The following is a 15,119-nucleotide window of genomic DNA, read 5'->3' as shown; positions in this document are numbered from 1 at the left end:
CCCAGCTAATCTTACAATATCTAGCAACACAGACACATCATTATGTCTACACAGAAATACGTTTGCATACCACTATCAAATACAATATGTACTGTAAAATGTGTTAATTTGTTTTCCTTCATGGCAAGGGCCTTGCCAAGGGACCATGCTAATCTTCTCTATATCATTCTCTTCTTAGCATATTTGCTGCCACCCAACCATGTAATGGATGTGACGCTTGACTGAACTAAATCTGCCTTCATTACTGAGCCTCCGCTTTGCCCCTCTGAGTGGGCCTACCTGGGTGCTGATTTTCAGCAGGATCCATGACTAAGCAATGTTTTGACTACAGGGCTCTGGACCACACTGGAAAGCAGCCATCATTTTTACAGTTTTATTTAAAGCCCTCAGAACAGTTTACAGAAATCTGTAGGGTCAGAACAACAACAATAGTCTACAGTACTATTCCGCCCCATTCAGTATGACAAATGCTGGTGATATAAGCTCTCATATGCCTCCCTCCTTCAAATTAGATTTCCAGACATCTTACAGATTTTACTGACAACATAGTGCATTTCAAAGACAGATGCACGGACACAATTTTCAATATGCAAATATTTATCAAAGGAAAGGTAATTCCCTTTGCTACTAGTACTGGAAACATAGGAAAAAGCAAAGCACTGTGTAATAGAATTAATATTCATGAAGAAATTTCTGAAGTACTGGAGCCAGGATATTTAAGTGAATTCTGCCTTCTAAGAGATACGAGTTGAGATGTTAAAGAAATTCCAATGGAAACGAATGACAAAAAATAATTTTTTCGACAACTGCTTTAAAGCAGCAGGCTAAAAGTTATGGTTAAATTAGTAAACTTTCAACTTTGTTTATGGTTTACATGGTTGGGAAGGCACACATTTGCTGTGTATTTGATATTAAAAGTGGTGTTATAATTTGAATATTGAACAAAAGATAGAAACCAGCAGCACACTTATTTTTCATTAAAGCCTTTTGATATGCAGAAATCACTGAACCTTATTAGTAATTTCCAAAGTAACATGGCATCTGAAAAGACCAAGTTTCTAACATCTGATCATTTGTTTAATTATGAGAATATACTGGGAATTTTCTCAATGTGTTGGTACACAATTATACCAAGAGCCTAGTCAAACTGTACAATAGAGAGTGACTCAAGGGCATGACAAGATAGAGTAGCCTTTCCCTGAGGATCTCCCAAAAGCAAGGACATCTAGAGCAGTGGTGGGAATCAAAAAAATTTACCACCAGTTCTGTGGGTGTGGCTTGGTGGGAGTGGTGTGGTATGGCGTGGCTTGGTGATTGTGGCAGAGGAAAGATACTGTAAAATCCCCTCCCCCATCCCACTAACCTGCTTTCCAGCTCCGTTCTCCTGTGCAGGGCAACAAAAGAAGACCCAGCCAATCAGCTGGGACTCGGGAGGTGGAGAATAGATGGGGGCAGGGCCAGTCAGAGGCGGTATTGGCCGGTTCTCCGAACTACTCAAAATTTCTGCTACCGGTTCTCCTGAACTGGTCAGAACCTGCTGAATACCACCTCTGATCTAGAGATGAAGTAGAAGCAGCGAAGAAGACCAGAGGTGAATGTAATGGTATGTGAGAAAGACCATGAGAAACAGGGTGAAGAGATACTGCCTAGGGAAAAATCAGATAACAAGCTCATAGCTGCATAAGAGGCAGAGAAAGAGGTGGGGCCTTCTCTAACTTCTCAGGCTATAACGGACATAATGGGAGATTTTTATTTTCAGACTTTTTAAAGTAGCCTTACAATTTAGAAGTATTAATGCATCTGATTGTGTTTCCTGTATGGCCTCCCTGGGGAGGCTTGCAAGTTTGGATTCCACAAGACAAAACTAGAGATATTGAGTGGAATAACATTTTGTGATGGGAAGGATCAGAAATCTGAGATAAGATTTAGATTTACTGTATTTATTTGAAAAGAGTAGGATTTTCCCAAATATTTTACCTTTCACGTGGGAAGGTTTTTTTTTACTATGTTGTGAAGGCAGATCATATTTCCAAAAGGCATGGGAAAGCTTTTATTTCCTTTCTGTTCAATCATGTCTGATTGTCATAGACTGCCTGGGCAAATCCCTGCAGTTTTCTTGGCATGGTTTTTCAGAAGTGGTTCACCATTCACTCCCTCCTAGGGTTGAGAGAAATAATCCACTTGGCTTCATGCCTACGGCAGGACTAGAACTCACGGTGGTCTCCTGGTTTCTAGCCTGATGCCTTAACTACTACACCAAAATGGCTCTCGTGGGAAATCTAACTGCCATGTAAATACAGCATTGGGAGACATTTCAAATCGATATGAGCCTATGAAGATGTACTGTAGGAGGGTGGGATTCTTTATTTGAGTGGCCTCCACATTTATTTAGTAGAGTATGTGACTGCAAAAGTTTCAGAAACAATGAGAGTGAAAGCTTATTAGATTTATTAAATTTCCCCAGCAAACTCCTGTTAGCTCTCTTTGTTCAGTCAGGGCGCTCTGACTTCAAAGCCTACCTTGTCTTTTATTCCTCCTATAGTCTCTGCTTCCTCAGCAGGATGTGACTAATCAATCGCCTACAATGAGCAATCATCAGCTCTCAAGACACACCAGCTGCAATCAAGAATCCTTGAGGAAAGAGCCTTTCCACCCCTCCTAGCTCACCCCACATTCTCTCAGATCAGTTAGCTTCTCCCTTTCTTCCTGTGGAGTCAGAGGTGCTATTCAGCCAGTTCTGACAGATTCTGGAGAACCGGTAGCAGAAATTTTGAGTACTTCGGAGAACCGGCAAATGCCATCTCTGTCTGGCCTCGCCCCCATCTATTCTCTGCCTTCTGAGTCCCAGCTGATCGGCTGGGTCTTCTTTTGTTGCCCTGCACAGAAAAATGGAACTGGAAAGCTGGTTAGTGGGGTAGGGAGGGAATGGGATTTTGCAATAACCTTCCCCTGGAGTGGGGTGGAAATGGGGATTTTACAGTATCCTTCCCCTGCCACACCCACCAAGCCACACCACACCCACCAAGCCACACCACGTCCACCAAGCCACGCCCACAGAACCGGTAGTAAAAAAAATTGAATACCACCACTGTGTAGAAATCCAATGGGGACCTGCCCCTTTTCCTGTTTGATAAGCCAATGTTTAGGGGTACCTTTCAGCCATTTTAATACTTTGTGTGACTTTGACTACCCTTTCAGAAAAGCTTGCACAGTAACAGGCACGATTCTCTTTGCATATAATTGCAAACCATCTACCCAGCTAAAGTGATAAATTTAGAAATAAAACCACTATGTTGCTGTGGCATCTAAGTAACCCTGCCTTGACTGTTGTGGTACAGGAAAGCTGGTACAGAAAATGATAACAAGCAGGGATGAAAAACAACAGACTTGACTGATTTAAGCTTGCTTTTTGCTGGCCACATGATACTTACCAGATCTGATAAATGCTTGTTTTGCTGATAAGAAATGCTTATTAGGTAGACATCTGCTTGTTTTGTTAACCTCTAGGAGCACATGATGCTTGCTGGAGACCATGAATATAAAGCTTTGGGACTTGATTGGCACACCTGCTTTGAAGAAAAATTCTCAGGTGGCCTATTTTGCACAGAATAAGGTTGTTCCTATCTCTGCCCTTGGTGTGTGATTCATTAGGCGATAGCATACCAGGCACGATCCAGTGGTTCTTGGGATAACATGAGATAATACACTGAACTAAAACTCTCCTTGCCATTATCCTCTTGAGTTTGATTTCTGATTATATCTGCTCTTCTAATAACTCCACTAAAGTCTGCTGTTGCTAGACAAAATTTATCTTGCCACTTCATTTTAGGCACTATCTGCAAATAGGCATTCTGAAGTATTGTTTGGAAGTGTTTTAGTTTTTCGTATTGAGGCCTCTAAGAGTCCTGTGAGTGATAACACAGAAGACAGAAGTCTGTGTTTCTAATACATCTTTCCCGCAAGAACAGTCTTTCGTTATCATTAAGCACCGTTACATCTACCCTCAAGGGTTGCTGCAGGAAAAATATTAAAGTGGGATGTATATTCTCAAATATATTTGATATTTTTAAGGTATTGAGTTGCTTGGGGATTTCCAACTACCAGATGCTTGCCTGAGGCTTCCAGGATGATCATGTAAGCTACCCTTAGACATGGATAAGCAGATAGCCACAAAAACTGAATTTAGAAATTAATATTATAGCCTCAGTAAGACCACATCTAGAATACTGAATCCACTTTTTGTCACAGCATTATGAAAAAAAATATTGAGACTCTAGAAAGAGTGCAGAGAAGAGCAACCAGGATCATTAGGGGACTGGAGATTAAAACATATGAAGAACGGAACTGGGCATGGCTAGTCTAGTGAAGAGAAGGACTAGAGAAGACATGATAACAGTCTTCCAATATTTGAGAGGCTGCCACAGAGAGGAAGGGGTCAAGCTATTTTTCAAAGCACTTGAAGGCCAGACAAGGAAGAATGGATGGAAACTGACCAAGGAGACATTCAACCTAGAAATAAGGAGAAATTTTCTGTGCGAACAATCAACCACAGGAACAGCTTGCCTTCAGAAGTTGTGGGAGGAAGTGATGAAGATCACTGGAAGCTTTCAAGGAGAGACTGGACTGCCATCTGTCAGAAATGGTGTAGGGTGTCCTGCTTGGGCAAAGGGTTGGACTAGATGACCTACAAGGTCCCTTCCAACTCTGTTAATCTGTTAAAAACTGTTGATATCTGCATATCTGTTTCAGCATTATTTATGTATTTATTAACTTTATTTGCCACCTACCTCATATCTAATAACTTTGGACAGCTTATGGCATAAAAACATAAAAACCATTACATAACATTGTCACAAGCAGAAGACTCCAACTTGCAGGTCATATATTTTGCATGGAGAACAATTGAATTCCCAAGATGGCTACGAGATGGAAACATCACCACCCCCAATGCCAAACAACCAAGAGGATGCCCTCAAAATACATGGCAAAGAATGTTCATAGATGACTTTAAACATCACCTGAGAAGACACTGAAGTACTCACCCAAAGCCAAAAATGCTGCAGATGCCTTGCTGCCCAATATGCTACATAGCATAGTAGCAGCTAATGCTATGCTAAAATTAAAAACATTAAAATAAATAGGACATCTATTATTCAGTCATCTTTTATATCTAGAAGCATATGGAGAGACAGCTCACATGGTAGGAGTTTCTGCTCTGCCCTCTATTTCCACATAATATGAAAGGAATCCAGTAATATCAAGAGGATAATTCTTACGAAAAGAGAGAATTCAGCTTTGGCAAGAATCTAGTATCAGCCATGTTTCCATGCTGGGTGATTATCTGCTGAAGGATAATTCTTTTCTGCTTGTCTCTAAGGCTCAGTTTCTACTATGGAAGCTTGCCAGATGGAGCACAGTGTACCTGTTTTGAGCAGCTATTAGGAGCAGCTCACCTAGCATAGCAGGCAGTCTACTCTTTGAGAAAATAGAGTACTTCCAGGGAATTTGCCTCTTCCAAAAGCATGGAAAATCCTTGCTAATGATTGAAGAGCATTCAGAGAACACACTTGTTGGCAGAGCTAGGGGTTTCACTGTAGAGCAGAGGTCTCCACCCTTGGCAACTTTAAGACTTTTGGACTTCAACTCCCAGAATTCCTCAGCCAGCTTTGCTAGGAGTTGAAGTCCACAAGTCTTAAAGTTGCCAAGGTTGAAGACCCCTGCTGTAGAGCAGAGCAGAGCACAGCAGAATAGAACAGAAACAGAACAGAAGACCAAGTGTGACCTAAGCAATTTATCTTCAGTGCATTAGCTTTCACTAAACAAAATAACAAAATCATTATCATTATCATCATCATTTAATAATCATTTAAGAGATGAACAGAAATGGGCTCCAGTGACAAACTTAACTTTTGAAAAGCACTCGCACGAAAGTTCATTTTAGCATGAAAAAAACCATGGGTCAGCAGAGGAGTTTCCCTGAAACCTGGTGTCCCTTGGGTTATCAGTTGTATACATTTTCCCAGATTCTGGTGTCTTCTGACTCTTGTCAGAGTCCAAGGTATGGCATACTCTCCAAAATGCTGGCTCTGAATGCTGTTTAGTTGTTCCACCCTGAAAAAAATCCATCTTAATTATTACTAAAGAAAGACCCAAAGTTCTACCTGGCCTCTGTCAGGTCTTCCATCAGTTCTACTCATCTTTCTAAATTAACACGTGAAGCAAGCTCTTCTTGTTTACTCCCTAAACCAGGGGTTCCCAACTGGGGGTGCGAGACAATATTCCAGGGGGTGCGAAAACTTAGATGTTTCAAAATTATACATAATGATTTACTTTTGTAAGGGGTGTGAGAATATATCAGAAGTGTTCTAGTGGTGGGAGTATAGAAAAGCTTGGTAACTCCTGCCCTCAATAAACAAGTTTATAACTAAAGTCTGCAAGCACGCGTGCATTTATTGAAGCTAGTGTTCCAGTATCCATCTATGGTCCAAGGTTTTTATTACTAACCCGATCTATATAGTAATGCCAAGCAGTAATCAATATATAAGACACAACAGTACCTCTAAACAGGGGAGTACAAAGACATAAATATTCTGTCTGTTAGAATAGTCCTATCTCAAAGGTGAGCTGTGCATTTGGGAAGGCAACAGGCCACTTAGAACATAGGATACAGAATAATGGGGTTAGAAGGGATCTTGGAAGTCTTTTAGTCCAACCCCCCTGCCCACTGTAGGAGATCCTATACCAATCTGGACAAAACCCAGATGGTATGATAAATATGGCTTTCTGGTTTCCCTACTGCTACTCAAGTTGGGCTATGGATTTGACCACAATGAACATGAAAGCAGTTAAAACATAGAATTATTTGTAATATTTCCTTGGGTCTTCTGGGTTGCACAAAGAAGCAAACTCTACAATTCCCAATGAATGTGAATGAAATGAAAATCATCCAAAGATAGCAAAAATAGGTCATCTGCTCAAAAATCTGCCCTTGAATAATCCAATGCAGACTTTTAGATGTTTTTGAAAAAAACCATAATATTTGCTTTATTTCAGTTTAATTGCAGTTGCTGCACCTTGTAGAGGAAGACGTATGAGCCTTTACCCCTACTAATGTCTACGAAAGAATCATTCAGAGAGGGGAGGGAGGGATGGAGGGAAAGAGTGGGAGAGGGGGAGGGAGGGAAGGAGAGAGAGAGAGAGAGAGAGAGAGAGAGAGAGAGAGAGAGAATACACTATTAACCTGCCTAGAATATTCAGTGGGTGAAATTCTCTTTGTCAGATAATTGACCATGACATTTAGAAAGGAACTGATTAATAGTGGGGCAATATAATGTAGCCTTGTTTAATTCCTCTTACAGGAGAGACCAAGTCAGAGAACTGCCTGGCAGTTTTTATCTTACAATATGATTAGTGCTTCTGTGCATCTTGGCGATAAGATTAAACAGCTATTAATCAAGTATCTCTCTGAACTTCTCTCATAATATATTTCTAGAGATATTATCAAAAGCCTCCTTAAAACAAATGAATTGAATGAATAGAAGAATAGGAAGGAACCTTGGAGGTCTTCTAGTCTTAAACCTATACCATTGCAGACAAATGGTTGTCCAATTTCTTCTTAAAAACTCCAGTGTTGGAGCACCCACAATTTCTGGAGGCAAGTTGTCTCATTTAATGTCAGGATATTTCTCTTTAGTTCTAGGTTGGTTCTCTCCTTAATTTCCATCTATTTCTTCTTACCTTCAGGTGTTTTGGAGAATAGGGGGTCAACCTATTCTCACCACTAAATTTCACTTTGTAAGATAGGGCCCAGTGTTCAAGTATGTCAAGATCCTTCTGTATCTTGAGCCTATCTTCTGGAGTGTTGTCTATTCCTGCCAACTGGGTGTTGTCTGCAAATTCTCCTTCTATCGCCTCATCTAAATCATTGATAAAGATGTTGAAGAGTACTAGGCTAAGACAGAGCCTTGGATTACCCCCTTGCGTACTTCCCCCCATGTAGATGCAATTCCATTAAGGATTACATGTTGAGTATGGTTGGTCAGCCAGTTACAAATACATCTGATGGTGATGCTGTCTAACACACATTTTTCTATCTTATCAAGAAGTTGTGGTCTACTTTTTCAAATGTCTTACTGAAGACCAAGTAAATGATATCAGCATTTCTCTGGTCCACTAATTTTGTCACTTTGTCAAAGAATGCAAGAAGATTTGTCTGGTATGAACTGCTTTTGACAAACCCATGTTGGCTTCTGGTTATGACTTCATTAGCCTCTAGGTGTTCACAGATTCATTGCTTGATTGTCTTTTCCAGAATCTTCTCAGGTATTGATAGATTTAGATCTATTTTTCCCCTTTTTTTAATATGGGAACAACATCTTCCTTCTTCCAGTCATCTGGAAGTTCCCTAGTGCTCCAGGATCTTTGAAAGATATAGTTCAGTGGTTCTGAGATCACATCTGCCAGTTCCTTCAGAACCTTGGGTGTAATCCATCTGGTCCTGGTGATTTGAACTCGACTAGAGTAGGTAGATGTTCTCTTGCATCTGTCTTTATACAAAAGGATATACGTTTTCATAGATTTTCACGAGCACAGGTATGCAGGTCTTGGCGTGTTCGGGTCTTTTCCCATGTAAGATTGAGAGCATTTTGGCATCTTACACGTGGGAAAATACCCAAACAAAGCTGAATGCCATACATGTAAGTACCCGCGAAAACTTAAGAATATATATATGTGTGTGTGTGTGTGTGTGTGTGTGTGTGTGTTTCTGAGGTTTTCGCGGGTATTTGTATGTGGATCTTTGGTTATTCGGGTTTTCTTTGGTTATAATATATATATGGATGAACCCAATACACAAGCCTGAGGATGGCAGATGAGATTCTGCCAAAATGTTGCTATAATAAAAGCACAAATATTAAGATGTGGGAAAATACCCAAAGAAACCTAAATACCATACATACATACATACATACATACATACATACATACATACATACATCCTTTTGTGTAAAGACAGATGCAAAAAATGAGTTAAGCATTTCTGCTTTCTCCTTGGGGCCATTTTCTCCCATTAATGGACCAATCATTTCCTTTAGTTTTTCCTTGTTTTTTACATGTTGAAAGAAACTTTTTTTGGTTATTTTTGACTTTGTTGCAAGCCTTTGTTTATTTTGAGCCTTAGCTTTCCTGACTTCATCTTTGCAAGTTCAGGCTATTTGCTGATATTCTGCCTTAGTTATGTGCCCTCTTTCCCCTTTCAACTTATCTTTTTTGACTTTCAGTTAATCAGAGAGTTCTTTGTGGAGCCAAGCTGGTTTCTTTTGAGATCTCTTATTTTTCTTTTCATTGGAATTGTGCTAGACTGGGTTTTTATAATCTCACTTTTCAAAGTTTCCCAAACTTCTGGATTGTTTTCCCCTTGAGGATTCTCATCCATGGAATCCTTCCCAAGCTCTCTCTATGTTTACTGAACTCAGCTCTCTTGTAATCCAGAACTCTAGTTTGACTTTTTTCTATTGCTTGTGCTTGCATAATGTTGAATTCCAATATTGCAAGATCATCTCAAAGTTTCTGTAACTTCAACGCCTACTATTATTTCATCTGTGTTAATGAGAATTAAATCCAGTATGGCTGACTGTCCTGCTCCAGCTCATATGGACACACACCATGGAGAATTCAAGGAATGTACTGAAGTTTTCCAAGCCTCCCAAGAGTCTTCCCCAGAAAATCCTCATTCCAGTGACAAGGCAAACCTCCCCTCAAACAAGTTCCCAGTTCTGGAATAACTCCAGCACGAATCTATGAAGCTGGAGCAGTCCACAAGATAAAACAAAATAGAACCAAGGCAAGGTACAAAATGCAAGGTCCACCATCCAGGGTCTGGAGAACAGGGTTCAAGACAAAGGCAAGTCTAAGAGCCAAGTCCAAGAGTCAAGACAGGATCCAGGGTCTAAAATCCACAGCTGGGGTCAGGAAGCTCAACTATGAGACTGACAAATGCTAGTCACCAATACAGACACATTGTTCCCAGTGTCATTTCTCTCTTCCCACTGCGCTAAATAGCCAGCGCCCAGTGTAGCCCATTAAGAAAGGTGAAGTTGCGAAACGTGTGTTCTGCTAAGCCACATTTTATGCTTCCTATGGATTATGTAAGTTAGAATGTGGATATTTACAATTTCAACAACTTGAATTTCCAAAAGACCAAGACACATTCACTCATGGATTTCCCATCTCAGCAACATTCATACTCGGTTTCATAATCCCCAACCAGTTCATCATTGCATTTCAATTTCTTATTTCATATATCACAGAAAAACAGAGCTAGGTCTTTCTCATTCTGACAACTTATAGCAGCTTTATAACAATAGAGAACAATACTGGACAACAGATGCTCCAATAGACCCTTGTGATACTCTAGACACAACTGTCATGATGCTCAAAGGTACTTACACAGTGCCACTTGTTGTGATTGACAGCCGGCCTAAATTAACCTATCTCAGAGCATAGATGGATGACTGTTGATCATCAAATACATTAAGTGCATGTCCTAAAGGGAACATATTGCAGTCTAGAAAACACCCCCGAGTAGTATTAAAGGCTGCCTGATGTACAATTTGATCACATAAATGGTTTGATGGGAATTCACAGCAGGCAAATAAGCTGTGTATGAAGGAAAGTCAGAGTAGAAAGCTTATCATCAGAATAAGGGAAAGGAAACAGTAGCACAACTGTTATGTATAGTTATGTATAGTGTATAGTTGTCAGTTGAAGTTCTCATTCTGGTCCTCTGTTAGAGCGGGAAAATACTCTATCCTGATTGGTTATTTGGTTGATCAGTTTCATATAAAAAGGAGTTGTGTCAGCCAGGGAGTTCAGCTGCCTCACAGGAAGTATTGAATAAAGAGCTGTTAGAAATCACTCTGGCCTCTCCTCCATTCTTTGTCCAGAACATAACATAACAACAAACATTTAAAGAAGCATCACAGACTAAAACAAGTTTGGCAAATAATGGTCATTATCACAGGAACTAGTACAGATGTAATGCAGCTGCAGAATGCAGCACACACAAAAGATCCTGCAGGTATCTCAATCAAGATATAATATAGCAAATGGAAAGCTATATTTTTTAAAAAGAAGAAGAATAAATTTAATTCAACATGTGCACTTTTTTATCCAATTTATTTCTTATAAAGAACCCTGTTTAGTGCACCATCTAACACAACAAATGAATGGATACAGGTAGTCTTCTTGTCTGTTCAAAGTACATTTTATTCTAATATTAACCGACTGCACAAATTTAGTAATAATAAAAACAGATTTATTGGTATATAGCTGGAACAAATAAGTTGTTACGTGAGTTTTGTCCCATTTTACGACCCTTCTTCCCACAGTTGTTAAGTAAATCATTTTGCTTGTTAAACTAGTAACATGGTTGTTAAGTGAATCTGGATTCCCCATTGCTTGTCAGAAGATCACAGAAGGTAATCACGTGACCTCAGGACGCTGCCACCATCATTAATATGCCATCAGTTGCAAGTGTTAGAATTTAGATCATGTGCCCATGGGGTTACTGCAATGGTCATAAGTGTGAAAAATAGCCATAAGTCACTTTTTTCAGTGCTGTAGTAACTTTGAACAGTTACGAAACCAATAGTTGTAAGTCAAAGGCTATCTGTATAGTGTAGTATAAAAATATACAAATTGATTAAAATACCAATTATAGTTGGAATTCCTGGAAGTAGTCACCAATTCTTTAGAAATATTAGACTTGATATACTTAATTTTTACAGCATATATTTTATGTTGACATTCCATGACACTCATGTCCTTGGCCAGAACCAAATATCTGGAGTAAACCCCCAATTGATTACATTGTGATCTTTCTTTCACCATATGTCTGGTACACCATACCCAGAACATAGCTGCTCCGTGCATGGCTCAGGAAACCAGAGACCACTAACTTACTGTACTGCTCAGTGAAGATTTATTTCAATAGTCAAAAGATCTGCACCCTATGAAATGTTAATTCCATTCAAAATGTCATCGTGCTCATTCTTAGTTTCCACAGGAATGCTGAGATAAGAAAGTGCAACTTCACATGTTAGCAGTTACATAAACATGAATGACTGTGTGTAGATCAACCATGTCCAAGGAGCTTTAGGCAGATGAGAAAAATGAGACAGGAAGAAAAAAAGAACATCAATGAGTACAGAAAGTTATTTACCACTTGTTGATTGTGCCCTGACTCAGAAGCAGAGCAGGAATCTATCTTTTAAAGTGGTGTCACTATTATTCTTTAAATGAACCCATATCTTTCAGATGGTATTGGATGTGCTATATGGGAGTGCGCTGTTGGCATCGGGAGATTTTGTGAGAACGCATTTATATAATGCTATTTACTGTGGAAGTCACTGGTCCTCTATAATTACGTTTTGAGCAGCAGAGAACATTTCCTTCAAACTACCCTATAGGATTAGCCATCTGTTGTTAGTAAATAGTCCTTCTTGAAGGCTGGAGGGCACTGATAATAACCTATTTTATAACTGAATCAATTCTGGAACAAAGAAGAAAGTTATAGACCAGACATTTTAACATCAGCCTCAGGGGAAACTAAGGAACTATCAACAGGGAGCAAATGGAAAGCAGTTTGATTGAAGACAACAACAAAAAACATGATTGAGGACAGGCAGATCATTGCTAATTGATCTAAGAGTTATCTAATATTATTGATGCTGTAATACAGTTGTAGTGCTAGGTCAAGCAAATTCCTATCAATGCTAGATGTTTTTTTTCTGACAGCAGCCATCCCAGATGTCTACAAGAAACCCATGAGCCAGCATTCTCTCACTGGAGCACAGCTTTAGGCTCCCCCAGGGATTCCAGAACTGGAACACTCTAACTCAGAGGTCGTCAACCTTTTGGATCTCAGGGACCACCAAACTCATACTTTTAAATCCCATGGACCACTAATATGAATTTTGAGTGACGGTGGCTTGCGACGTTGGTGTGGGGGAGAGAGAGAGAGAGATCCAATCTAACCTCAGAGGGCTGGCGGTGATGTGTTCTCTCTCTCTCTCTCTCTCTCTCTCACACACACACACACACACACCCCTCCAAGGTAGCCACAATCCTAACCTGCTTTTCAGCTCCGTTCTCGTGGGGGGGGGGGAGAGAGAGAGACGGTATCCTGCAATCCCAATTAAAGAATGATCGATCAATAGGAAAACGGGGTGGGGGATTTTCCTGCAGACTTTTTTGGGGATTTTCCCAGGGTCTCTGCAGAAAAAGCAGAAGCAGCAGAGACCCTTTTCCCCGTCCCCTCACAACCTCATGTCGTTCGCAATGCAAGCAACACAAGCCTTGTGTTCCCACAGACCATGTGGGCAGTGCAGCCTTGTGTTCCTGTGCAGCCTGGATTAATTGCTTTGCGGGGTGATTTGTGGGTGACATTTCTCTGCAGACAAACAAAATTTTCTTGTGGACTACCAGTGGTCCCAGCCCACTGATTGGCGACCCCTGCTCTGACTCACCACATCAAATGATGTCACTCAAGCAAATGATACATATTCTTTGCAACAGTTGGCTAACACACAGTTTTGAACACTTATAGGATTATACTGTAGAGATGTCCATACTAAGCATGGAAATACCTGCAGAAGCTGACCCCATTATAGCAACTTCAAGCATGTATCTAGATGCTCTGGATAATATACTGTAGCAGCTGAGCAGAGTGACAGAAGGAGATGACCTTAAAGTCTTGAGCAAGCAGAATTAAAGAGTTCCTCACAGAAGTGACACTACATGCCATCATTGTCCAAGATGGGCAATGCTTTTCAACCTGGGCATTGCTCAACTCATTTCTGCCTTGCCCAAGGACACCAAGGAGAGCCTAGCATTGAGATCTTTTGCTAATATTTATTTATTTATTTATCTTTATTTGTTCAGTTTAAGGAATCAAATTGGATTTTTAAGAAACCAATTTTATCTTTTTATATTTCCTGTCCATTGATGAAAAAAACCCCTAAGATTAACTGAGTTTAAGAGATAGGCCAAGTGCCTTAAGCTCCTGCAGGTTCGTTGGATGTTATCACCTCTGTAAAACTCATCCCTATTTTTTTTTTAAAAAATCAAAATGGGTCAACAGTGTGGCTCTGTCCACTCTGATGGGTTCTCAGCGCCATCTATGGATACAGAGGATTGTTGTGGGTAGCCATACAAATCTTATAAATAAATAAAAAGCTCCACTTGTTACCCACACAGCCTTATGTAGAGCTTTATGGCTAATGAGGAAACCCAGAAAAAGCAGATTAGATACTGTGAGATGCTATAAGCCTACATAGCTTTAAAGAGATTGCAGATGTTGATACTAGTCAAAGGGATCTGAAGTTTGTATATGGCTATTAAATGCTTTCACATTCATACTGGTTTCAAGTTATTTTAGATCTTTCATAGCTGTTACTATTAGCATCAGCCTGAACACAGTTCTATAAACATAATCTGACTTCCATTAATTAACTTTTACAGAATGAAACGGTTTGCCTGTTCCTTTTCTGGAGGAGAAACTGCCCTATGTTTCCATTGTGCCCGTGAGTCTCTGTAGATACAGATGTGTATAGATTTAGACCTGTAATAATATTGATATTATCATGACACACATCTCCAGTATAGCACATTTATTTCCTGTTAAATTATTGCTTGGGGGCTTGCAAAGGAGTGTCCAAATCAAAGGTCTTAGCTTATGTGGAGCAGCATGAACATACTTGGGGTAAAATTTGCTTTGTTGTGCCATTGGCATTCTGGCCAAAATGCACCCTAACTGTCTAACAGTCAGCTTACCATTAGTAAAAAATCTTCCTGTGGCACAGGAGAATTAAGGATGGTAACCTGGATTATGCCTTCCCTATTTTACTAAAAAGCATTACGTAAAAACCTGTTATTATGTTAATTGATCAAAGAAATGATGGGCAGCAAAGATCAATATATGATCTGGTTTATCATTATTTTTATTCATGTATTTATTAGTTTGGGTTTATTTCCTGCCCTAATTCACGGAGATACCCAAAACCCTCTCCTTTAAAAAGATTAAAAACAATACATCAGCCGTACATACAAACAAAACAACT

General features: G+C 39.8%; 1 protein-coding gene and 1 non-coding gene across 2 annotated transcripts in view; both read right to left on the bottom strand.

The window, feature by feature from the left end:
• CTNNA3 (catenin alpha 3) overlaps nt 1–15,119 on the bottom strand; it is a 711,430-nt gene that overhangs the window by 596,983 nt on the left and 99,328 nt on the right. The window lies entirely within an intron of this gene.
• LOC148125731 (U6 spliceosomal RNA) lies at nt 95–200 on the bottom strand. Its single transcript, XR_015743714.1, has one exon. It is a non-coding gene; the product is annotated as a U6 spliceosomal RNA (small nuclear RNA).

Source organism: Pseudonaja textilis, chromosome 4 (assembly GCF_049901715.1).
Source record: "Pseudonaja textilis isolate UNSWEBS1 chromosome 4, rPseTex1.2, whole genome shotgun sequence".
Taxonomy (NCBI): Eukaryota; Metazoa; Chordata; class Lepidosauria; order Squamata; family Elapidae; genus Pseudonaja; species Pseudonaja textilis.
The sequence above is the reverse complement of the archived record's forward strand: the minus strand, read 5'-3'. Positions and strand labels throughout refer to the sequence as shown.